This window comes from Marmota flaviventris, chromosome 12 (genome assembly GCF_047511675.1).
Source record: "Marmota flaviventris isolate mMarFla1 chromosome 12, mMarFla1.hap1, whole genome shotgun sequence".
NCBI classification, from domain to species: domain Eukaryota; kingdom Metazoa; phylum Chordata; class Mammalia; order Rodentia; family Sciuridae; genus Marmota; species Marmota flaviventris.
This window is the reverse complement of record NC_092509.1, coordinates 98,185,156-98,211,949: the sequence shown is the minus strand read 5'-3', so window position 1 is coordinate 98,211,949 and position 26,794 is coordinate 98,185,156. Positions and strand designations below refer to the sequence as shown.

The following is a 26,794-nucleotide window of genomic DNA, read 5'->3' as shown; positions in this document are numbered from 1 at the left end:
TGACTTTCAGACCCTATAGACTTAAAGATATTTCTCCACAATATCGACAGAGGTGAACTATCTAAAAACTATTCATATCTTTAAACAGAAATATTCTGTTATGTTCAACAGAATTAAAAGACCTCAGGCACAGTAGCAAATGCCTATAATTCTAGCTACTCAGGAGGCTGAGGCAGAAGGATCATGAGTTCAAAGCAGCCTGGGCAACAATGTGAAACTGTTCCTTGCTTTTAACCTTTTAGAGTTAGAATTTTTTCCTTGCCTTAATTTTTACAGAAAATTGAAACTTACAATGAAAATACTAAGATAAAAAGAATGAAATAAATCATTTGTACACAAACAACAATAAATCCTTTTGTACAAAAAAAAAAAAAAAAGTGGGGGTGTTTAACCCATCCTTGACAAAAACACCTGGCACAACATCACTTGGAGAAGCACCAGAAGTCAAAACCAATGGAACTTAAGACTTTTTTTTTTTTTTTTTTGGGTGGTGCTGGGGATTGAACCCAGGGTCTTGTGCAAGCGCATGTGAGGCAAGTGCTCTACCAACTGAGTTATATCCCCAGCCCTACATTATGAAAATTTTAAGTGGGGAAAATCAAATATAGGAAATAATTTTAAGTAGTTCTTACTGAGTTATTTAAGCACATCATTTTAATTCTATCCAACTCATAATATTTCTTTACAGTCACATCATCTTCCTACCTAAGTAATTATTAGGAAGTTAAGACTTAGAAATGAAAATCACAAGATAAAATCCACAAAACAGAAATAATTTCTTGTACACAAACAAGAATAAACCATTCTGCACACACACAAAAAAGGGGGTTCCAGGGCTGGAGCTGAGTAGTAGAGCACTTGCCTAGCATGTGTGAAGCACTGGGTTCGATCCTCAGCATCACATAAAGATAAATAAATAAAATAAAGGTACTGTGTCCATCTACAACTGGAAAAAAATTTTTTTTAATAAAAAATAAAAATAAAAAAAGGGGGTTCCAGGCTGGGTATGTCGCTCAAGCAGTAACGCGCTCGCCTGGCATGCGCAGAGCACTGGGTTTGATCCTCAGCACCACATACAAATATAATAAAGATGTTGTGTCCACTGAACACTGAAAAATAAATATTAAAAAACTCTCTCTCTCTCTAAAAAAAGGGGGGGTGGGGGGTTCTTTACTGAGTGCTATAATATTTCCTCAAGAAAAGTGGGGGGAAAGCTAAGGAAAATCCCAAATATACCACAAATTTAATTTGTCCTCACTAAAACCAAGTACAGAGCTAAAGCCCCAAATAATTCAGGACAAAGTAAAAATCAAATTAACTCATTTTAAAAATCATAACTAATAGGTTATCAGCAGTCTCAAAAGAGCAAAGACCAGAATTAAAAGTTAACAAATGCTATAATTTTCTTTTTACACTTTATGCATAAATGTATACCCATTGTCCCAAGTCAGTCTTTTTCTACCCAAAGGACTGAAGTGACTTTATCTTTGATTGAAGGAAGAGTGGTAATAGGCAAAAGAGAATGGATCCAATTTATTTCAACTACACAGGGGCTCAAAGGTTGAGGGTGTTTACTCTAAGGGCAAGATCTTGAATTCAGCTATGCTCTAGAGCTTAAAGACAGTCTAAGAAACTTGTTCCAACATATAAACCTGAATCTTACCCACCACAAAAATATGACATATGAATAAGTTACCCAGTCTATCAAAAAAAATTTCCCCAAAAAAAGAAAGAATTTTATGCATTAACAAGTAGGGAGACATTGCTGATATTTCTTATGTGATGCAACAAAGCCTAGATCAGTCTGTTCTTCTTAGAAGTACACACGGCCTAGAAGCAACAAATCTCTCCTGAAGATACTAAACTGACAAATGTCAATCCAAAATATTATGGGATCTTTTACATTGTAAAATATGAATAGAGTAAACCTGTTGAGAGCCACAGCTGAAGGGGCCCCAGCAAACTTCCAGCTGCCAGCTGATGATTGGCTAACAGTGGCCCCAGCAAACTTCTAGCTGCCAACTGATTGGCTCCTCTGCAGTGATGCTCACTGGGCTGTCCCCCCCCCTTTCAGACCACGGAGCTGCTCATTGGGGGACTTTTTTGGCTCCGCCCACGCGACCCAGCCAATCGGCCTCAAGAGCAGGAGGAGTGGGGGAGGTTGAGAGGCTTGTGGGAAGCCTGTGGTGGCAGTTGGGCTCTGAGGGTTTTTCCTGAGGAGCTGTGTGGGGTGGTGTGTGTGTTCTAAAAATAAAGTTCGTTTCTTTTGATAAGTGGCTCCTGAATTGTGCCCAGCCAGACATGGGATCTTTTACATTGTAAAATAGGAATAGAGTAAACCCATCTAGACACTCTCAAACTATTAAACATCATAAATTATTAAGAAAAGTTTTTGTTTAAAAAAAAAAACTTTCATATGTATTCTTCTGAAACCACCAAGAATTGTTTTGAAAACAGGTTCCAGAAAATAGCTCATACATTTAGAGTAATGTATCAACAAAATTTAAAGTTAGAAAGGCATTTTTAGAAACACAACCCTTTTACTTTGCCCAAAAAACAGAATACAAAGAGTGAAGGCAGAGAACCTAGAGATCAAGAGAGACTTAATATCACTTTCATTAGATATCATATTAATATATTAAATACTGTATTAATTATTAAATTTATCATTGTTATAAATAGCTTTTATCTGGGCATTAATTCAAATAAATCTAAAAAATGACATTTGACACTGAATGGATATATGACTATACAAAAACAAAACATAAATGTAAAATAAAGAGTAAATTACAATGCTACCTATCCTCTCCAAAAATAAAACCATTCTGAAGAATGATAAGGCTACTTGCAAGAAAAAAAATTACATTTTCATTGAGCATCTCAAAAGACTAGTAGTCCAGGGAACTGCCATATATATATGCCTTACAAGCAGCTATATAACACCCCCCCACCCTCACTTAAAAGTCCTTTGTTGTCCTCTGGCTTTCCTTTTCCTACCCTCATGTCCTGGGAATATAGCACAGTCTTCCCTTAGTATTCATGAGGGGTATTGGTTTCAGGACACCCTATCCCACATAGGATACCAAAATAAAGGATGTACAAGTGTCTTTATATAAAAATGCATAGTATTTGCATATAACCTATATATGTCTTCCCACATACTTTCAATCACCTCTAGATTACTTATAATACCTAATACCATGTAAATGCTAATACTTATAGAATAAGGACAAGGGAAAAATGTCTTACATATTCAACATACACAAAAATTTTTTTGAATATTTTTCATTATCAATTGGTTGAAAGCATGGATACAGAATTCTTTTCCTCACCTTGGGATCAAGGACTAAGAAATTTACCCCACCTTCAAATGTGCGTATAGTTTTTGATATTCCTCAATGATCTCCCCTGTTCCTATATGTACAACTAAGAATGAGTCTGAAATACTTTGATATATACATATATATATGAATAAATTATTACTTCAAATTCAGTGCACAGTATAGTTTTAAAAGCTCTGACATCTATTTTAAGCCCTATTGGTTTTATTATTTTTATTATTTTCCTATTGGTTCTAAATAAAAAGGAGAATTTGGAGAAATACAAGGGCTCACTCTGACCTCCTCTTAATACCTTTCACCTTTCTTACTCCCTGTGAAACTTCTTTCCTTTCCTTTCTTTTCTCTTTCTTTTTTCCTTTTTGGTGGTGCTGGGGAATCAAACCCAGAGCTGCACACATGTTAGACAAATGCATTTACTCTGAGATACAGCCCCAGCCCCTCTCTGTGAAATTTCTTAAAGCATGATTTATTTCAAAAGCAGAATAAAGATATGAGGTAGGGGTTTTTGTTTGTCTGTTTGTTTCCTTTGTTTTGGTACCAGGGATTGAACCCAGGGGTGCTTAACCACTGAGCCACATCCCTAGCCCTTTTTAAAAAATATTTTATTTAGAGACAGGGTCTCAATGAGTTGCGCAGGGCCTAACTAAGTTGCTGAAGCTGACTCTGAACTCCAATCCTCCTGCCTCAGCCCCCTGAGCTCCTGAGAGGAAGGGGTTTTCTGTTTGTATTTTGTGGGTTGTTTTGTTCTTAACAATGGGTAAGGTAGATGTATGTTTATACATGGCCACAGAAGCAGTAGAATGCTAAAGACAAAGAAAGAAAATAAAAAGGGACAAAATGTTATACCAGCTGACAGATGTTGAGCTAGATCCTTGATTCACTATACCCCTTCTGTTCCCTGCACTGCCCCAGAAAGGCTACCACCAGTCCCTTGGAACTGGTAAAGACCATACTTCTACTCCCAAAATATTTCACAATAAAAGCTGCAGGCTTAATCAAAATACTAGACAAGTCTGAGGCTACCTAAAGGAAATAAATTAGCTATTTAAAAAAGAAGGGCAGGAGAGGGGAACTCCTTTCCTTAATTGGCTATCCTTAAGGAATAAACATCTAGCTCTTAATTTTAGTCTCCTGGCAGACAGATTTCCTACAAAGTTTTACTATTATCGGGCATGTCTAATAAATGAGAATGAATGATGCAAATTAACAATGAAGATCACGTATTAAACAAATTTTTTTCCATAATCTCTATGGTCAGAAGGAGTTATAAGGACTTGATCAATATCAATCACCATTCCTTTTTAACTATATGCATGAAAGACTTCTTAACATTCTGTTTAGAGTATCTCACTTTGGGAGATGAAGACAAATATCTGGCATATTCAAGTGCTATTCAAGAAAGCAAAAATAACAAGGCTTTTATTAACAAGTTTTAGAGTTTAAATCCATTATATTTTCTTAGCTTAGGAAAAAGGTAAGCATTGAACATTTTTTTTTAAGTAAAATCATGCTTTTGATGTACAAAACCTAGGACTGACTGAATCAAGGGAAAAATAAACCTTATCATCCTGGCCTAGGAAAAGAACTAGATGAATGAGGAACAGGTTCCTATTTCTTACAAGTAAGGATTGAAAATACTTTGAGATTTAAAAAAAAAAAAAAAGCACTGTCAGAGCACTGAGCCTTGGCTGCAATTCAGGCTGTTACTACAAGCATCCCAATTATTTCAAAGATGCTCTGAAATCCAACCCAACCCTTCTACTTTCTGCCAGAGGCTCAGAAACAACCAAGTCAAGTTCCAAGAATAGTCATGACATACCATACCCTTTCAATTAAAGTCACCTTCAGGGAGACTGTTGGTCTTTGGGAAGTTATCTTGTTCTATTTCCTACCTTATCCACTTAGAACCCAGTAAACGTAGATTAAGGAACCTGAAATTGAACAGCAATTAATTAATGGCAATTGATTCTATTGGAGGATGAGTGGCTAAAACTGCTACCTCTTTGGTAAATCTGGTCTCGCAGGCTATCTGGAAAGCCACAGGTGCTAAAATCAACTTTCAAAATATTTAAGTATAAGGAAACAAGAATGTGAAGAGATAACCTATAGAATGTTAGAAAAATCTTTGCTAGCTACTCTTCTGACAGAGGATTACTATCCAGAATATATAAAGAACTCAAAAGCTTAACATCAAAAAACTCAATAAATGAGCAAACAAATTAAACAGACATTTTTCCAAAGAGAAATACAAACAACAAATAAATGGAAAAAAAAATCCCAATATTCAAAATGTCAATCAGAGGGGTCTCCGGGCCAATCCTAGATCCTAGCCAGCTCCCCCCGCCCCCCACCAACTCCAGTAGGACAAGGGACTCTAAAAACCCCTTTTCCTGTCCTAAGCCCTCCCTTCCTGCCCTAAGCCCAATAAAAATTCCAGTCTGCCTCCTTTTGGTCGCTGCTGCCTGACCTTACACAAAATAATTAGCAATTAGGGAAATGGAAATCAAAACTACACTGAGATTTCATCTCAATCCAGTCAGAATGGCAGCCATCAAAAACACAAACAATAACAAATGCTGGAGAAGATGTGGAGAAAAAGGACCATTTTTATACCACTGGTGAGATTGTAAATGATATGTAAATCAGTGTGGAGGTTCCTTAAAAGACAAGAAATGGAACCACCACATGACCCAGCTATACCACTCTTTCAGTATTTATCCTGAAGAATTAAAGGCAGTATATTTTCACGATAGACATACCCAGGTATGTAGCAGCACAATTTACAATAGCTAAGCTACGGAACCAGCCTACGTGTCCAACAATAGATGAATAGGCAAACAAAATAGAGTGTTCTGTTTGTTTGTGGTGCTGGGGATTGAACCTAGGGCCTTGTACATGCAAGGCAAGCACTCTACCAACTGAGCTGTATCCCCAGCCCAACAAAATGGAGTTTTATTCCACCATTTAAAAAAAATGAAATTAAAGATGGAAAATGGATGGAACTTAACTGATGTTAAATGAAATAAGCCAAACTCAGAAGGTCAAGGGGTTGCGTGTTTTCTCTCATGCATATTATATAGAATAGCATATGAAAGATATATGTATCCTTCATGCATATAGGTAAAAAGGAATGATGATATTAAGCCCTTATGTGGAAGTTAGGAAAAAGGAAAAGAAAGGAGGGGGTCCGCATGAAAATTGAAGAGAGATCAGCAGAATAGAGAAAGCAACCAGGGAGAGGTAGAAAAGGAAAGAAATGGGAAAGACTAGGAAATGATATTGGCCAAATTATATTGTTATACTGTATGCATGTACAGATATGTAATAACAAATCCTACCATTGTGTATAACTACAATGCACCAATAAAAAATATGGAAAAATACTTATGTATAAAAAGTGATAGTTCCCTGCAAAATTGAAGTATTAACAGATTATAAAGCCATTTTAAAGAGGACTTTTTGGTCAGAATATAACTTTGAACATCAAGGTATAAGGGGGTTTTATGCCTTCTAATAGAATGCCTGTAATGTGGATCAGGGCTCTGGTTTCCCTACTCATTTTATGTATAATACATTGTGCTATGAATTTGAGGTGCTGTGCAAATATACTTGTACTATATCTGCAGGGATATGATTACATAAAATGGACTACATGAAATCTACAACACATAAAAATTCCATTTAAAGTTAACAATTGTTCTAAAGCTTGTACTGACTCAAACCTTTATATACTAACTGAATACACTTCTATTTCAAATTTTCTTTTTGTTGTTGTTGTTGTTGTTGTTGTAAGAAAAACTCTTTCAGATTTAAAATTTGCAGTTATTCTGGAATTCCATTTGTCTCAAGATTTCATTAAGAGATAATTATGCAATGCTACATTCTTAAAATAACAACCTGTTTTCTTATAAAAGTCAAGCATATGCTATTCTATATAATCACTCATGTGGATAGTGTATATAGCAAGACCCTTTTGACGAAAGATTTTTAAAAGTAACTCTCTCTGATCAGCTTATAATTTTTATAGCCAGAGTACAAATTAATAATACATTTCATTATAAATCTACCCGAAAAGTCTTTGATAATTATATAACAAACAAAAGTTAAAGAGTATTTGAAGACTCATATATACTTGCATTCCTAAGTATACAAAAGTTATCTCTACTCTATAATTAACCTGCTCTTTAAAATAAATACACGTAGGGAGATAAAAATCACATCAAATATGAAAACTGTGGCAATTCCGATGTTATAAATTGTTATAAAATTTAGAGATAGAATTTATAGATTATACAATTCAAGCTCCATTTAAAAAAAGACGTCATTATACTTCTTAATGGAAAACATTCTTTTCTAGTCAGTATTAAATTATTAATCCCTCACAGGAACATATTTTTACATATTAGTATATAAAAAAATTTAGAGTAGTTATATACACCTTTCACAGAGTTTGAAGAAAACATTCATTCAGATCACCAAAGGGTGGTTTTCAAAAAGTTAAAGTTGAATTTTTAATATTTTTGTTTACATTTGTACTATTCAGAACCACAGTGAACTTATATAAAATTATCTTCAACTTCAACTTTTTGTGAACCATTATTTGTGGCACTTTTTCCACACATATTAGATTCTAAGTAAACAATTACCCTTTACAAGATATATAAAAATTCAGAGGTCTGAGTAACAGATATTTTAGAAGGTCACTTTACTTGCTTTTGATTTTGCTAGTCCTAAAGTATTTGCTGAAATACATCCTTAAGCATATTAAATTTAAGAAACAATTTTTGGAATACAGTCAGTGCTTCATATATTTCAGTATTTAAAAGTACATAAATCCATTTTACTTATATCTTTAATATCAATGTAGATGGCAGCATAATAGCTATTTAAAGCATTAGTTATGTGATCTTAAGAGCAAAAAGTATGATTCATGTATAGATTCAGAAGTCACTTTGAGGTTGTTTATTTGTTTTTAAAGAAGGCTTGTTCTTATTAGAGTCCCATTTCCCAACAGAGAAGCAGTCTAAGCATTCTACGTTGGGGAAAGATTGTTGCTGCCATTGAACAGCAATGCTGTGATCCCAACTCTGTCTTCTCAGTTTTGAGCAAAGCTGTATTATTTGTTCCTACTTATACCTAAAGACTCAATAACCATTTTTGGTTGGCTGACCAAATAGCAGCAAACTTTCCTAAGAATTAATTCCCTCATGGGCTCAGTGGTAGAGTGCTTGCCTAGTACATGTGAGGCACTGGGTTCAATCCTCAGCACCATAAATAAACAAGCAAACAAACAAACATATAAATAAATGGCATTGTGTCCATCTAAACTAAAAAAATATTTAATTTTTGATTTTATCAACTACTGCCAGTCCTTCCAATTGGCTGTGTAATGTTGATAATAGTTTAATTAAAATTTCTCCCTCTAACAGTCACAAGAATGCAACAATAGTAGTGGGGCAGTGGCGCATGCCTATAATCCCAGCCGCTCAGGAGGCTAAGGCAGGAGGATCACTTCAAAGCCAGCCTCAGCAACCTAGTGAAGCTCTAAGCAACTCAGCAAGACCTTTTCTCTAAATAAAATATTTAAAAAGGGCTGGAGAGGGCTGTGGCTGTTTCTCAGTGGCAGAGCACCTGCCTAGCACATGTGAGGCCCGGGTTCAATCCTCAGCACCACATAAAAATAAACAAATAAAATGAAGGCATGCTGTCCATCTAAAACTATTAAAAAAAAATTAAAAATAAAAAAAGGGCTGGGGATACAGCTCAGTGATTAAGCACCCTTGGGTTCAATACCCTTACCAAAAAAAGCAACAATACATTGAAAAATATTTATACATAGAATTAGAACTCTTCTTTGAAGAAGTTCAAAATATATTTATCCAAATTCTTATAGAATATTCTAGCACTGAAATTCAATTATGACACCAATAAAGTGTCAATATTTACAATATTTATAAATAAGTTTTTAAATATTATTATTTTTAATGGTGCTAGAGATTGAACCCAGGGCTCAAGCACAACAGGCCTGCACTTTATCACTAAGATACATTTCCAGCCATACTATGTCATTTTTAATTATTAATTTTAAATAACAATGCAAAAATAATCCTAATAACTCTATGGGGGAAATAACATTGATTTAAAAAGAGAAAACAAAATCTGGAAATTTTAATACATTTAATTATGGTATACATATGATATCCTTACCAAAGTGACATCTTAAAATTAAATTTATACTGGGCATGGTGGTACACGCCTGCAATCCCAGCATCTTGAAGGGTTAAGGCAGGAGGAGGATGGCAAGTTCAAAGCCTGCCTCAACAACTTAGCAAGTCCCTAAGCAACTGAGGAAGATCTCGTCTCAAAATAAAACAAAAAAACAGCTGGGGATGTGGCTCAGTGGCTAAGTGTCCTTAGGTTCAATCCCTGGTACCAAATAAATAAATAAATTTATTTATAATACTGGAATGCAAAACAATTAGAGTATGCTTAATCTATGATGCCATAGATTATAAATATATAAATATATTTATAAAATATAATATTTTAAAATATATATAAATTTAATATAAATATATAAATATAAATAATGGAAAATATAAATAATGGAAAGATTAATTCAATTGTAATAAATGAAAATAGAACAATATATGTCATATATCCAGCAGATACTATGAAACAATAACTGGTGCTGAAATAAAATTGTATTAACTAAAATTTAGTTTTATCTGTAATCTTATGATATAGAGTAGGAATTCGCAAACTACCACATGGGAGACAAATCTGGTTCAATTACAGATCTTGAAAATAAAGTTTTAAACCAGGCCTGGTAATGCACACCTGTAATCCCAGCAGCTCGGGAGGCTGAGGCAGGAGGATGGCGACTTCAAAACCAGCCTCAGCAAAAGCAAGGCGCTAAGCAACTCAGTGAGACCCTGTCTCTAAATAAAATACCAAATAGGGCTGGGGATGTGGCTCAGTGGTTGAGTGCCCCTGAGTTCAATCCCTGGTACCCCGCCCCCCCGTCAAAAAAAAAAGGGAAATAAAAAGAAAATGAAGTTTTATTGGAACAAAACCATACTTTTTGTTTACTTAAGATCTAGGGCTGCTTTTGTGCTACAGTGGCATCAAGCTCCATTTTTTAAGATGAGGTAACAAAAAAAGACTCATTCAAGGTCATATAGATACTACAAGAATTTGTGGGTAGAATTATCACCTCAGAATGAATCCCTGTACCTTGCTCGTAGGATTAAAATGGTGAAACCACTGTGAAAACAATTTGGCTATTCCTCAAAAGCTTAGCAGAAATGCCACATGATCCAGCAATTCCACTATATATATATATATATATATATATATATATATATATATATATATATATATATATAAATAAACACCCCTCCCCCCAAAAAACCTCAAACATCCAGGTACAGCAGTACATGCCTGTTATCCAAGCAACTAAAGGGCTAAGGAAAATTAATTAAAGTTCTTCCATGTGCCTACTAAGACCTTTGCACACAGATGGAAAATCTGAAGAATGCTAACTTCACCCAAATTAGAATAAGACATACTCCATGTTTGTATAAGTATATCAAAACAAACCCTACTTAAAAAAGAATGCTGACTTCTTGGTGGGTTTGGCTCCCTCAGGAGAATTCACAAATATTGACTTATCTCAAGGCCATGACTCCCTTCCTTTGGGGATCTTGCCAGTCCTTGGGAGAATGAAATGTCCTTGAGGGGATCATTAGGTCACACAGATTATAGAAAGGAGTTTGCTTTATTCTAACTTGTATTTAAGGGACCCCGCTGGGAATAAAACTTTGGAGTCTCACTTGTGGAAAGGTGTTAGGGTCCATAAACAAGCCAAGATGGCGCCTGGCACTTTGCCAGAGGGAGTGGTTTGAGAAGTTAACGGCCAGCGAGCCATTAAGATGATAGAGATTCCTTAATGGCTGACTACTGTGTCTAGATTATGTCAATTAAGTTAAGCTGTGTGTAATCATTAAGATGATGATTCCTTATTGGTTGACTGCTGTACCTAGTTTATGTTAATTAAGAACAAGCTGTGTAATCATTTATGTATATATACCCCTACTGTCCTACAATAAACGGCTCCCACTCCTGCTGTATCAATCTTCACAAGTTGCTCGTCACCACCACCCCCACCCCCGTTATTTTGCTGCAGCCAGACTGCGGTAGAAAGGACACTCTGTTCAGGACTTCCTAGTAAGAACCTTGAAAAGCTAACCTGAAACTCCCAGCTCATAATTTCAGGTGTTGATGGTTCCCTCATCTGGTGATATATTTTCTTCTCTTTTTCTCTTGCAGATCACTTTTGCTTTTGCTCTTGCTTCCATATTACTAAAGTAAACGCTATCTTGTATAAAAAGAGTGTCTTTATTGTCTATCAGATCCAACTTGCCAAATTCAGCAGCTCCATACATAACACTTTTAACCATACAGCAGCTCAGAAGGCCGAGGCAGGAGAATAGCAAGTTCCAGGTTAGCCTCAGAAACTTAGCAAGACTCTGCCTCAAAATAAAAAATAAAAAGGGCTGGGGACATAACTCAGTGGCAAAGCAGCACTTGGTTAAATCCCTAGTATTAAAAAAAAAAAAAAAAAAAAAAAAAGAGGGCCTCAAATAGATATTTGTAAGTGCCAGTGTTAACTTAAGGCATGTTTCACAATAGCCAAAAGGTGAGAACTCAAGTGTCTATCAACTGAAGAATAGATACACAAAGTGTAGAGTCATGCACATATAGTAGAATATTATTCAGCCATATCAAGGAATAAAGTTTTGATAAAGCCAGGCACGGTGACACACGTCTATAATCCCAGTGGCTCAGGAGGCAAAGGCAGGAGGATCTCAAGTTCAAAGCTAGCACGAAGCAACTCAGTGAGACCCTGTGTCTAAATAAAATACAAATCGGGCTGGGCATGTGGCCCAGTGGTCTAGTACCCCTGAGTTCAATCCCTGGTAATTTCCTACCCCACCCCACCCCCGCCCCCCAAAAAAGTTCTGATAAATGCAGTACATGGATGAACCTTGAAAACATTATGACAAGTGAAATAATTTAGACACAAAAAGATAAATACTGTATGAGTCCCCTTATACAAAATAACTAAAATAGGCAATTCATAAAGGCAGAAAGTAGATGAGAGGTTACCAGGAACTGCAAGGAGGGAGGAATGGAGAATCATTGCTTGCTGATGATGGAGTTTCTATGTGGGATGGTGAAAAAGTTCTGGAAACAGATAACAATGGGTTGTACAACATTGTGAATGTAATCAGCGCCACTAAAATGTGTACTTTAAAAAGGGCAAAAGAAAAAATTCTGTTATATACATTTAAAAATGTTTTTTCAAAGGGTAAATCTCATAAAAATTGTTCTTCTGTAGATAAATAGCACTTGCATGAAGAGTTGACCTATTCCAGGAAAAAGTGATCAGAGGTATTCTTAACCCCACACTCTAACATGTTAATTTTTAAAAAATTATCTGGATAAATCTAAATTTGGATTTTCACACCATTGTGTTTTTTTAATATTTGTTTTTTAGTTGTAATTGGACACAACACCTTCATTTTATTTATTTTTATGAGGATCGAACCTAGAGCCTTGCACGCGCTAGGCGAGCTCTCTACTGCTGAGCCACAAGCCCAGGGGCCCCCACACACCCTTGTTTTTACAATACACTTTTGCTGTACTTAAGATTTTGTGCCCTAAAAATCCAAGACATTTTTAGTATGTTTATGATTTCCTTGACTATCGTTTATGTAAATGCTCTCCTAAGTAAAATGAAAGAAAGAATGAAAATTTAAGGTAAAATGATTAAGATTCTGGACTTTACAAAAAGGAAAACCATCTAAAACAATGTTTTCTTGTGGGAACAAATAATCCATCACCCATTAAGTCATAAATTCTAAGAAATACCCAGATTATACAACCTTTAATGTTAGAAAATAAAATTTAAAAGCAGCACTGATGAGTGTAAATTATAAATTAGGAAATACAATGACACTAACAATAGTTACAGTTGAAGGAAGAAAATAATTTATTGAGTCGCCAGTTTAAAATGTGCAACTTAGATGTACTGACCTCAAAGGGTAAGGCTTACATAGTCTTGTCCAATTACTACAGAACTCAGATAATTCTTCCACAAGAAAAAGAACTCTGCAATTCTAAAATTGCCACTCAACATCCCAATCCCGTAACAGGCAATCACATTAAACTAATTATGATTGTTATAATACGTAGTCATCAGAATACTGATTATTTTGCAAGTGTTTAAGCAACTTTCACCTTGTAAAGGCAAGGAAGGGCTGCTTTACCATCTGCTTATCTGTCACATCTATCAGTAGAGTACTAAGTTTGATCCTCAACACACACCCACACACAAAAAGGCAAGGAAATGAAATTTAAAACATGGATATTCGGTATATAACATTACATACTATAAATATTAGGAAACCAGACAACAGCAATTTAGTGAGACACAAAGCAACTTAGTGAGACCCTGTCTCTAAATAAAATATTTAAAATAGAGCTGGGGATGTGACTCAGTGGGTTGAGTGCCCCTGAGGTTTGATCCTCAGCACCAAATATAAATATTATAATATAAAACATTTACAGTATATTAAAAATTAAGAAGATAAAAATTGCAAATAAAAAGATAAACAGTTCAGTATGGTGATACATGGCTGTAGTCGTAGCTGTTTGGGAGGCTGAGACAGGAATATCACTTGAGCCCAGGAGTTTGAGGCACCTGGACAACATCAAAATCCTGTATTTTTTTAACCCCTTGTGGTACTAAGGATTGAACCCAGAACCTTGAGCATGTTAGGCATGTGCTCTTCCACTGAGCTATATAACCCCTGCCCAATACCTTATCCCTTAAAAACAAAAACATAAGCCATATACATATTTAAGTCATTTTTCTAAGTGTGACGACATGAGAATATATTATCCTATTTCAAAAATTTTAAGAAAAAGATATGAAAGATGTCAAACATAACAGAATGTCTAAATCTTTTTATTTTTATTTTTGTAGTTGTAGACAGACAGTATATCTTTATTTTATTTTTTAATATTTATTTTTTAGTTACAGGTGTGACATAATGTCTTTATTTTACTTTAAGTGGTGCTGAGGATCGAACCCAGTGCCTCACACATGCTAGGTGAGCACTCTACCTCTGAGCCACAACCCCAGTGCTATTTTATTTATCTTTATGTGGTGCTAAAAATCGAACTCAGTGCTTCACACGTGCCAGGCAAGAGCTCTGCAGCTGAGCTACAGCCCCAGCCCCAGAATGTCTAAATCTTTAACCTACCAAAACTACAGTCTTGAATCTGATAATGGTTACTAAGTACGGCTATTCTCACTAAATCTACTTACTATTATATAACTAACATATAATCTTTTTTTAGTCTTAGAAACTTTTGACTGTTTTCTATGGTTGTTTCTGGACTATCTACAGAGCTATATTTATTGACTGCAACTGATTTTGCAGCACACTTTCCACTTAAAATCTCCCTTTCAAGTAAATGAGGCAGACCCTGATGTTTCTCCTACAAGAAGTTTTCAAACTTTGAAATGGATGTGATTAATCAAATACTACAATGTATATTACACAGTATTCTAGGTAGGTGTACATCACCTTAAAGATAGGACGCTTTTAAGACTGAGGTGCTCTTTCCTTTGCCACTGATGGGTTTTGCCTTTCCTGCCCATTGTTTATTTTATAACTGTCAGGACAGCTGGCTATGTTTGCCTATGATTAGTATCAAAAACTGCTCAAGAAAGCAATTTCTTCCAAAACTCATCCACAGTCGGGGCAGTGATACATGCTTGTAATCCCAGTGATTCTGGAGGCTGAGGCAGGAAGATCACAACACCAGTCTCAACAATTTAGTGAGGGGCTGGGGAGACAGCTCAGTTGGTAGAACTCTTGCCTCACATGCACAAGGCTCTGGGTTCAGTCCCCAGCACCACCAAAAAATAAAAGAAAAAGAAACAATTTAGTGAGACTGTCTCAAATAAAAAATAAAAAGGGCTGAGGATGTAGCTCATGGTAAAGCACCCCTGGGTTTCATCCCTGTAAACTCCCCCCAGTAAATAAATAAACACACACACAAATAACAAAAGGAATCTGTAGAAATTAAATTGAAGACTGACAAATTCTAGTCTTTTCTCTGCCATACTACATATGAGAATTTATCACCATTCACATTTTAGGAATGGGAAAAAGATCACTCAGTTATTTTTAGATAAAAAATCTTGAGATTTCATGAACCAAACTGAGGTATACTGTATTTAAAATATAAATAACAGGGTAGTTATATAATAAATTTATAGCAAAAATAAAAACTCATGAAAGGTCTGAAAAAAATATTAATAAGAACATATTTGTCCTCATGAGAAAGTTCTTTCTGTAAACACCTTTTTTTACAAAGTTTGTTTTATATTACCCCCTACACCATATCATCAACTTGAAATACTTAGTTACTTTTAAAGTCATATTTTAGAAAGTCTAAACAAGCAAACCAAATTAAGAGAAAATTAGTGATGTCCCTCTAGACTGAAACTGCTTCATGAATAATATAAGTATTAGAATTCATTTTCAGTTCTTTTTGAGCATGTGCATATGGCTATGTTATTTGACTGTCTTTACTAACCTTGACTGGAACCAGCAAACTCTTATTTAAAAAATTTCTTAAGCTTTCTGGGCTGGGGTTGTGGCTCAGTGGTAGAGCGTTCACCTAGCACATCCAACGCCCTGGGTTTGATCTTCAGCACCACATAAAAATAAATAAAATAAAGGTATTGTGTCCAATTACAGATTTTATATATATACATATATATTTTTAAAGAAGTTTCTTAAGCTTTCAATATTGTAGGCTTTCCCTGAAACCTAAACTTTCTATTTCTCTTTTCTTCCAAAACAATTTCTATTTTAAAATACTTCAAAGTGTCGACTTTGCTTTTCTACTTCCTACCTTTTTAACCATCTTTTCCCTTATCCATTATTTCCTTGATTTTTAAAGTACCTCTACTTACCCAGGTAGATAGTAAGAGTTCTGAAACATCCTCAAGTTTCAGGTTTATTTTCTATGTCGTACCCTCTTTAACACAAGAGATATATCAGGTTACCAGCAAATTCAGATATATTATTCAGTCACTGAAAAGTTTAAATTTTACATTTTTATATCTCATTTATTTTCATCACTAGCAACCTGCTTCCTTAAGGTCTAAAGATTTTTAATACTTTTTAGCATTTTGACACATTACCAGAGAAATCAAAGCAGTTTCAAGTTCAAAATGTCATCTAGCCAAAATGGAGTAGAAAAACAGCACCCAATATTTAATTTGTCAAAACTGTACAACACGTTGGGTGCAGTGGCACACACCTGTAATCCCAGTGACTCGGGAAGCCGAGGCAGGAGGATTTGAAGTTCAAAGCCAGCCTCAGCAAAAGCAAAGTGACAAGCAATTCAGTGAGACCCTGTCTCTAAACAAAATACAAAATAAGGGGTGTAACTCAGTGGTCAGTGCCCCGAGTTCAATCCCCAGTACAAAAAAAAAAAACCAAAAAACCATACAACAAATCTTTTTGGGAAAGCCTAAGGGGAAAAAAATTGTTGCAAGACATAACTATAAAAGGTACAAGTTGGGCACAATGGGTGCATGCCTGAAATTCCAATGACTAGGGAGGCTCTGGCAAGATAATCTCAAGTGTGAGGCTGGCCTCAAACATTTTTTTTTTTTTTTGAGATCCTGTCTCAAAATAAAAAAGGACCGGGAGCCCACTCCTTGGACCTCTGATGCCACTGCCCACGCCACGTCCCGGGAAGAGAGGAAGAGGGAGAAGAGCCCACATGCCTGTCACCTAGATCCTCCAACCCCGCCGCCCCAAGGAGTCTAAGATGTTCGCCTGCACCCAAGCTCTGATCCCAGCTGGATCCAGAGTTGCTTACAGACCAATTTCTGTATCAGTGTTATCTCGACCAGAAACTAGACCTGGAAAGGGCTCTACAGTTTTTAATGGGGCCCGGAATGGTGAACATCAGCTAATCCGAAGGGAGTTTCAGACCAGTGTAATCAGCAGAGACATTGATACTGCTGCCAAATTTATTGGTGCAGGTGCTGCAACAGTAGGAATAGCTGGTTCTGGTGCTGGTATTGGAACAGTCTTTGGCATCCTTATCGCTGGTTATGCCAGAAATCCTTCTCTGAATCAGCAGCTGTTCTCCTATGCTATCCTGGGATTTGTCTTGTCTGAAGCTATGGGTCTCTTTTGTTTGATGGTCGCTTTCTTGATCTTGTTTGCCATGTAACAGAAATTACTGCTTGAAATGTTGGCATTCATAGTAATTATGGATGTAATTCTGTGTAACTTACTGTGACTCCAAAAATTGTAGTGTTGGTGTCATGGAAATGTACGTTATTTCCAAAGTCATTTCATTAAAGATGAAAACTTTTAAATAAATAAATAAAAATAAAAAGGACTGGGTATGTAGTTTAATGTTAAAACACCCCTGGGTTCAATCGCCAGGGAGAAGGGGCAGGGGGGAGTGGGTGGGATTTCTTTTGGGAATCTTACCATATTTCTGCAAGATGTTAAGTGATATTTGAAATCCAAACAAATTTAAATTAGTACAGAATTTAATTCCTAAACTTACCATTTATAAGTATAATAATATGAGTTTATTCAGGGGCAGAATTCAAATCTAGAAGGAAAATAATACCTAACTAAATTTAATAAAGCTCACTGTATCTGGCACACTGTTGTATATTCTAGTTATTTTAGCCTCAATAACAATTCTGTTTTCACTCTTACCCCCAAGAATTTACACTCCACAAAGCAGCCAATCTAAGCTATCCCACTCAGAACAAAATAATCCCGATTCCTACACAAACCCTGCATGAACCAGCCATCAGCAATCCCCATTATTACAAGCACTGAACTCTCCTGCTCTCTTCCTCCTTTTATGTATTATCCACTAACCCTCTCCACTGACATCAGTCCTCCTGAGTCAATCTAACTTCCTCCACCATTCTGAAAGGACATATACCTCTGTACACACACTGTCCAGAACTTAGCCCTTGATGGTTCTTTTCCCAGAATGCTTTTCTCCCAAAAGCACAAGTCTAACTCCTTTAGATCACAGTCTCTGCTTAATGTCACTTCATTATAGGCTTTCTTTCAACAACCCTATCCAAACACCTCCTCTGCCATGAACCTGTCCCTTTACCCAGCTTTCAGTTTTCTTCCTAAAACCTATCACCATATAAAATAGTAAATAAATATTTATTTAGAGTCTGTCTCCACTTACCACAATGTAATCTCCATAAAGGCAGGGACTGTGATTTGTTCAGAGTTGCATTCCCAGTGTCACGAAAATGTGGTAGATGCTCAGCAATTGTTGAGTGAACAAAAATTTCAAATATCTGACTCTAGAATCCATGTTGTCAACTTTAATTATTTATGCATACCAAAGAAGTCCTTTAAATAATAAATGTTAAAAGTATATTTATGTTGGGAATATTGATTGCTTCTTAGGAAAGAGAACAGGGTAGCTAAAGGAAAAGAGAGAGAGATTAAATGTATACTTCTTAAATTTGGGGACCATATTAATGTTAATTTTTCAAAAGTTAAATAATTAAAAATTTAAATTTAATAGCAGTGATGCTTGAATTACATTAACTTTCCAGTTCATCTCAAATGTAGAACATTAAAGGCAAAAATATTGTATTCTTTGTGTTGTTCTGGGGTGTTTTATTTTGCACCAGAACAGGTGGGGGCGGATTATTGGGGATTTAACCCAGGGGTCCTTTACCATTGAACTATATCCCCAGTCCTTCCTTCCCTCCTTCATTTATTTGACAGGGTCTCATTAAGTTGCCAAGGAGCTCACTAATTTGCTGAGGCTGGCCTTGAACCTGAGATCCTCCTGTCTCAGTCTCCCAAATTGCTGGAATTACAGTTGTGTGCCACTGCACCTGGTTTCTGGGGTGTTTTAATACAATTCTTTGAGAATTTATCAGAGTAAGATGTTGAACGTTCCCTTCTTATGTGGTCCCTTACTCTTCTATTATATTATAACATAACTAGCAATTACCTATCTAGTCACTAGGAAGTTTTTAGTTACATTCATCCAGTCATCAAACTTCAAGTACAATATTGCCTTCACCAATTATAAAGTCTGAGGACAGGTTGTCTGAGAAACAACCAAAGTGTTTTTCCTACTCTCATACAGCACTCAACAGCACTCTTCTGACATCAAACACATGGGGTATTTCCTTACAAAATGAGCAAGCAATTCTGACCACGTGGGTGTCCTTCTTACAAATCAACTCAATTCTTACATTACCTGGGACAGCATCAGATCCCTCATGCTGAGGACCCATTCCCACAGAACTGCCTCCCACTTCAGAAGCCAGCCACAAGCACATGTTGGGACCTCTGCTTCCAACTGCCAGCCATAAACTGAGGTTTCCACAACACTCTCCCTTTGGTTTGATTAATTTGCCAAAGTGACTCACAGAACTCAGAGAAACCCTTTACTTACTTTGTTCACCCATTTACTACAAGGAATATTACAAAGGATACAGATCAAGAGCCAGACAGAAGAGATGGACAAGGCAAGATATGGGCCCAGTTGTGTGGAGCTTCCATGATGACTCTGGTAGTGCCACAACCTAGGAACCACCATACTTCAAGCTACACAGAAAACTCTCTGAATCCAGTCCTTTGGGGTTTTTTAAGGGGAGCTACATCATGTAAGAAATTAGATTAAATATAGCCATTGGTGATGAGCTTGACCTTTAACCCCTCTCCCTTCCTCAAAGACTGGGGGTAGGTTTCAAGGTCTTAACCCCCAAGTCATGTCTTGGTATATCCAAGACCAGTACCCATCCTGAAACTATCTAGAGGTCCCCAAGCACCAGGCATTTCATTAGCATACAAGAGACACTCATCACTCTGGAGATTTCCAAGAATTTTATCAGGTTTTTTTTTTTTTTCCCCTTTTGCCAAGAAACAAAACAAAGATCAAATATATTTTCCACAATATCACATAAGGTTTCACTGATATCAGAAACTTTGTCACCAAAAACTGCAACAACAAAGAATACTCCAGGACATGCTCCAATATATTCAGAATTTAAGGTCACAGGCCTGTTAATGGGGTTGGGTGGAACAAAAGTTGACAAGGGAAAAGTAGAAGCAGCAACCCAGCCACTTTTCATTACTCCTCTAGTCCCCTATTAAACAGGAAGACACATTCTGTTCTCTTGAAACAGTGTTCCTCTCAACTGACAGGAAAGCCACAAGATGAAGATCGTTTTCAGAAGAGAAAATCTAGAATGATAGTCCCGAAATCCTTCACTGACCAATCTAGACTTAAGGGCCTTCACAGTATTTTTTACTCTTATTATATCACAAAGAATGAGATTTATAAACCATAATTAAAAAGAATAAGCACTTGGGGCAGGAGCTGTAGCTCAGTGGTAGTGCACTTGCCTAGAATGTGTGAGGTACTAGGTTTGATTCTCAGCACCGCATATAAATAAATAAAATAAAGGTCTATCAACAACTAAAAACATAAATAAATAAAACAAGAATAAGCACTGATTTCTGTCAGTTAAAATGAATAAGCTTCAAGCAAAGAGACTCTAATTTCCAAATTCAGGTAATGCTGTTTGGCTGCCCATTCTTCTACATCAAATTATTAAATACTGTATGATAGGACAGCCTTTCTGTATGAAATCACTTCATATACACATATTTTCCCATCACTTATCATTTAATTTATACTCATAAAAACTCATAAAACTATTTTTTTAAAATCACAAGCCTTCCCCCACCCCAAATTACTAAAACACAGTCTATGTAGTGCTAAATGAAAATTAAAACACTCACTCCCTCAATTAGAGGAAATTAGAAAATTTGATAGTCAGTTGAAAACGGTCATAAAATTTTAACAGTATGGACCTCAGCAAAAATACTAGAAATGGTCTTTGGGTTTGGTTTTGTTGGGAGTCGCCCTGGCTCCAAAGACTAACTTCCTCATCCCCCAAGAAGAGCCGTCCAATGGTGAGCCCTGCTGGCTCACATGATCCTGCTGGCTCACATGATCCTTACCCACCAATCAGACTAGCCCTGCTGGCTCACATGATCCTTACCCACCTATCAGAAAGCACCCCAGCCAACTGTCAAACCATTCAACCATTAAACTGTTATAACTGTCAAACCGCCCCTGGCTCTATAAATATGCAGAGCTATTCCTCAATAAATGGGCATTTTCTCCAACAGCAAGCCTTGATCATTCTTTCAGGTTTGGCTTTCAAGCACTCTACTATTAAGCAACATCCCCAACCCTTTTTATTTTGAGACCATCTCCCTAAATTGCCAAAGCTGGCCTTGAACTTGGAATCCTTCGGCGTTAGCTCCCAAGTAGCTAGAATTATAGGCCTATGCCACCATCCCCAGCTTCTTTCCTTCCTTCCTTCCTCCTGCTCTCCCTTCCTTTCTTTTATTTTTGGTACCAGGGATTGAACCCATGGGGTGCTTAACCCCAGTCCTTTTTATTTTGAGACAGGTCTCACTAAATTGTGTAGGGCCATTCCTGCTAATGGGCAGAATTACAGCCTTCAGGACAGGAGTCCTCTGTGTTTCTCCTTTGCTAGCAAAGCAATAAACCTTCTTTTTCCTTTTTCTCAAAAAAATTGCTCAGGGCTTGCTAAATTGCTGAAGCTGGCGTCAAATTTGGGATCCTCCCTGTCTCAGAGCCTCCCTTTTGCTGGATTTTCAGACATATGCCACCACACTGACTTCTTTTGTTTTTATGTATTGCCTTTATTTAAAAATATATATATTATTTCAAAAAAATGAAAAAGTATAAAAGTAGAGAAAAACCACCAACCATAACACTGTAACATTTTACCCTTCCCCTCCGGCCACAACATAACAAAATATGAACTGATCATATTTACCTCATTCATTAGTCATTGTATAAAGCAGGAAGCTTACCTATACCCTGTAGTTACACAGTGGCAATTGTCAAAATGGTCCATAGGAACACCTTGTCTCTGACTCTGTACCAAAGGTACTACTGGGAACACTAGTCAATCTAACCAGATACACAACTAAAAGACCTAATTATCCAACACTCTTCAGCTCTTGCCCTCCTTTTTTTAGGAAGATAAAAAATATGTCAAATGTATCCCTTCCACACAACACTACTAAATCTATTATATCCAAAAAACTATTACCCAGCACTAATTAAAACAAATTCTCAGTTATTCTGATATCACCTTTACTTTCCTTCTTTTTTTTTTTTTAATATTTTTTAGTTGTAGTTGACACAATACCTTTATTTATTTGTTTATATGTGGTGCTGAGGATGGAACCCAGGGCCTCACACATGCTAGGCAAGTGCTCTACCGCTGAGCCACAACCCCAGCCCCACCACCTTTACTTTCACTGGACAAATAGTATACTTGTTTTTGTCCCACACTGCCTGAATTTCCAATTTCCAAATCATGGAGTCATGACAGTATACACCCTCACCTATTTGTTGTATTTATAAAATAGCATAAATCAGGCAAATTAATGAGTTAAATCTGATAATTCACTTAACCTTAAGTACTTACACATCAGATGTAGAGAAATGAAATACACTATATGCAATAAAATTGCACCATCATACCACACAGAATTTAAAAAAAAAGTTAAGAAAACTAAATTTATAATAAATAAAAACTTTTAGTCAGGTGTGGTGGGTGGTGAGCATTTGTAGTTGCAGGTATTAGGACATTGAGGCAGGAGGAATGCCTGAGCTTGGGAATCTGGAACCAACCTGGGCAAATTACCAAGACCATGTCTAAATAAATAAATAAAGGCTTTTTGGTTGAAAAAAAATATTTTCTTTTCCTAATATATACAAGAGCTTAAACATTTTTTTTTTTTTTGCAGGGGGTGGGGGGTCCTGGGGATTGAATCCAGGGGTGCTTTATTATTGAGTTACATCCTAGGCCCTTTTTGAAACAGGATCTCACTAAGTTGCCAAGTCTGGCCTTCAACTTGTGATCCTCCTTCCTCAACCTCCTGGAAGCTGGGATTATAGACATGTAATTCATGTCTGGCTGCACTGGAACTCTTTTCTTAAAATTTTGCTATTTTAAATATGAAACTCAACTTTTGATACATTTTTCTTCAAACTATAAGTTAAATTGTATCTACTTTAGTTGGCAGGAAGAAATCAAGATATTAAACTGTTAAATATCTGACAACAACAAGAATGATTCTGTTGTCTGTACCTAAGGTCATCTATTTCATACTTTTTAAGACAATTGTTCAAAAGAGAACACATGATGTAGTGAAGAAAATTATAACAAACTCACCAAGAAATTGGCTTTCCTGAACTTTCAAGGAAAACTAAAATTTAAAATGGGGCTGGGGTGGTGGTTCAGTGGTAGAGCGCTCACTTAGCACGTGCAAGGCACTGGGTTCAATCCTCAGCACCACATAAAAATAAATAAATAAAATAAAGATATTATGTCTATAAAAATAAATAAATAAATAAATAAAGATATTGTGTCTAACTACAACTTTAAAAATATTTTAAATGAAATAAATGAGATGCTGGGTGCAGTAGAATCCCAGTGGCTCAGAAGGCAGAGGCAAGAGGATTGAGAGTTCAAAGCCAACCTCCACAAAAGCAAGGTGCTGGCTGAGGTTGTCACTCAGTGGTAGAGCACTCACCTAGCACATGGGAGGCACTGGGTTCGATCCTCAGCACCACATTAAAATTAAAAAACAAATAAAAATAAAGGTATTGTGTCCAACTACACTAGGGGAAAAAAAAAAGCAAGGTGCTAAGCAACTCAGACCCTGTCTCTAAATGAGATACAAAATAGGGCTGGGGATGTGGCTCGGTGCTTGAGTGCCCCAGATCCAATCCCTGGTACCCAAATAAATAAATAAATAAATGAGAGACATTATGTGCTTGTGCAAAGGAAGAAAAATATATAATTATCAATTTAAAAAAAAAAACAAACATTGAGGGCTGGGATTGCAGCTCAGTGGTACAGTGCTTGTCTAGCTTGTGTGAGGCACTGGATTTGATTCTCAGACCACATAAAAATAAATAAATAAACAAACAAAACAAACAAATAAAGGTACTGTGTCCATCTATAACTTAAAATAAACATTGAATTCTACACCTTTTTTTTTTTTTTTTCTTTTTTTGCTCTGCTGGGGATTAAGCCCAGGGCTTCATACATGCCAGACGAACACTGCAGCACTGAGCACTTCCCAAACCCAATAATCAGTTTTTCTAGATTGCTCAAGAAGTTGGTATGAAGAACACAATAGATAATGTGGCCAACCATTGATACTATGAATTTCTATATTTTAAAAATGCAGCAAATCCTTTTGAAAGGTGAATATTATTGTCAAATTAATAGCCTAAACCAGCCTAAAATCTACTTTCTTTTATTCTATGTCAACAAACAAGAAAAAGATAATTATACTAAGTGGGAGATAATTTTTAAACTACAGTGGCAACTAGATTTTCTTCCTAAGTACTGGAGTATCCCCTAGTGGACTAGTGAGGAACACCAGTTTACTAAATTAAACATTCTAAATCTATGATCCTAATAAATTCACTTAAAATCCCACCTAAAATCTCAGGGTCAAAGCAATGTTAGTACTGTTTTTCATAAATTTGACAATTTTTAATAGGAGTCCTGCAAGACAGAAATACGTATGTTTTTTAAGAAACATTGTTTTCAAAATCTCTAATATTGTAAACTCTTCCAAGAATTCTATACAAAAGCATGAATTTAGAAATTTTAACTCTATCTTAATAGTTTCCTAATAACATAATTTAAAGCAAAGGAAATCATTGTGGAAATTAAACTACTTCACTGATCTAAATGTCAACAATCAAATCATGAATATTAAATAGAGTACTTTCTGAAAAGTCAGTGACTGCCAAAGTGTGTTTGAGAAACTAACAGTGGCTTAAAAAAATTTTTTTTTCATATCGCATAATTTCTGCTAAAGTAGAAGAAAAATGACTATAAACAACTTGTAAGTCATCGATGCTCTATACACAAATCAAAAATAAACAATGACCACCTTTTGTTTTTGCTAATAAGCAAAATCTACTGAAGAATACAAGGAAAACAAGGGCTTTTCAATCATACTTGAACCCACTGAAAATAATACTACCCTGCTTCCTCATTCACATGGTCTTTGCACATTCTGTTTCACTTAAATACTCTCCCTACCTCTCTATTCATCCACCTACTTAATTACTATCTATCCTTCAAATAACTAAATCAACAACCCTGAGTAAAATTCCACTATTAACTGCTCCTAATAGTACCATGTTTCCTACCTTTTCTTGACTTAAATTTAAGTTCTGGCCACTAATATCATGAAAGGGCTATTTAGAGGACTCTGTTATCTTACACAATTGTTATAAAGATAAAATGATAAATTTATAAACCATTTTAAACAAAGGCAGACATCATGTTAATATTATTGGTATTGTTAATATTATCTGTATTAGCTAAAACCAGCCAGCTAGCCGGCCATGGTGGCACATGCACATGATCCCACTGGCTTGGGAGGCTGAGGCAGGAGGATCGTGAGGCACTGGATTTGTCAGTCTCAGCAAAAACGAGGTGCTAAGCAACTCAGTGAGACCCTGTCTCTAAATAAAATACAAAATGGGGCTAGGCTGGGGCTCAGTGATCAAGTGTTCAATCCTCGATACCAAAAAACAACAAAATATATAGCCAGCTATATCACTCTCAGATTTCTGATCCTCGGAAATTAAGTGATAAATATTAAGATGCTAAATTTTGGAATGACTCTGCTATGAATATATGACATTTAATATGCTTGAAAAAAAGTAAGGATAGTATATAAGAAAACAAAAGGACATGATCAAAAAAGAGTGGGGTTGTGGCTCAGTGGTAGAGTGCTCGCCTAGCACGTGCAAGGACCTGGGTTCGATCCTCAGTACCATATAAAAATAAATGGATTTAACTACAACTAAAAGATTAAAAAAAAAAAAAAAAAAGACCAACAAATTGACAACAAAAAAGGCAAACAACTTGATTTAAAAATGGGCAAAGGACTTGAAAATTTCTCCAAGGAAGACATACAAATGGTCATTAAAAGATGATCAACACTGCACACACATTTAATCTCAGCTATTCTACAGTAGTATTAAGTCCATCCTGGGCAACTTAGCAAGACCCTCTCTCAAAATAAAATAAAAGTAAAAGAGTTGGGGATGGAGTTCATTAGTAGAGTACTTCCTTAACATGTATAAGGCCATGGATTCAATCCCCATTGGGGGGGGGGGCTGTTATGGAAACGTGCATCGAAACCATACTGATAAATGACCTCATACCCATTACTATGATTTTT

General features: G+C 36.1%; 1 protein-coding gene and 1 pseudogene across 5 annotated transcripts in view; one reads left to right on the top strand and one right to left on the bottom strand.

Moving 5' to 3' along the window:
• The window catches only part of Abl2 (ABL proto-oncogene 2, non-receptor tyrosine kinase), a 102,061-nt gene that overhangs the window by 50,442 nt on the left and 24,825 nt on the right, over positions 1–26,794 (bottom strand). The gene's annotated exons all lie outside the window — the stretch shown is intronic.
• LOC114092435 (ATP synthase F(0) complex subunit C3, mitochondrial pseudogene) lies at positions 17,268–17,750 on the top strand (annotated as a pseudogene).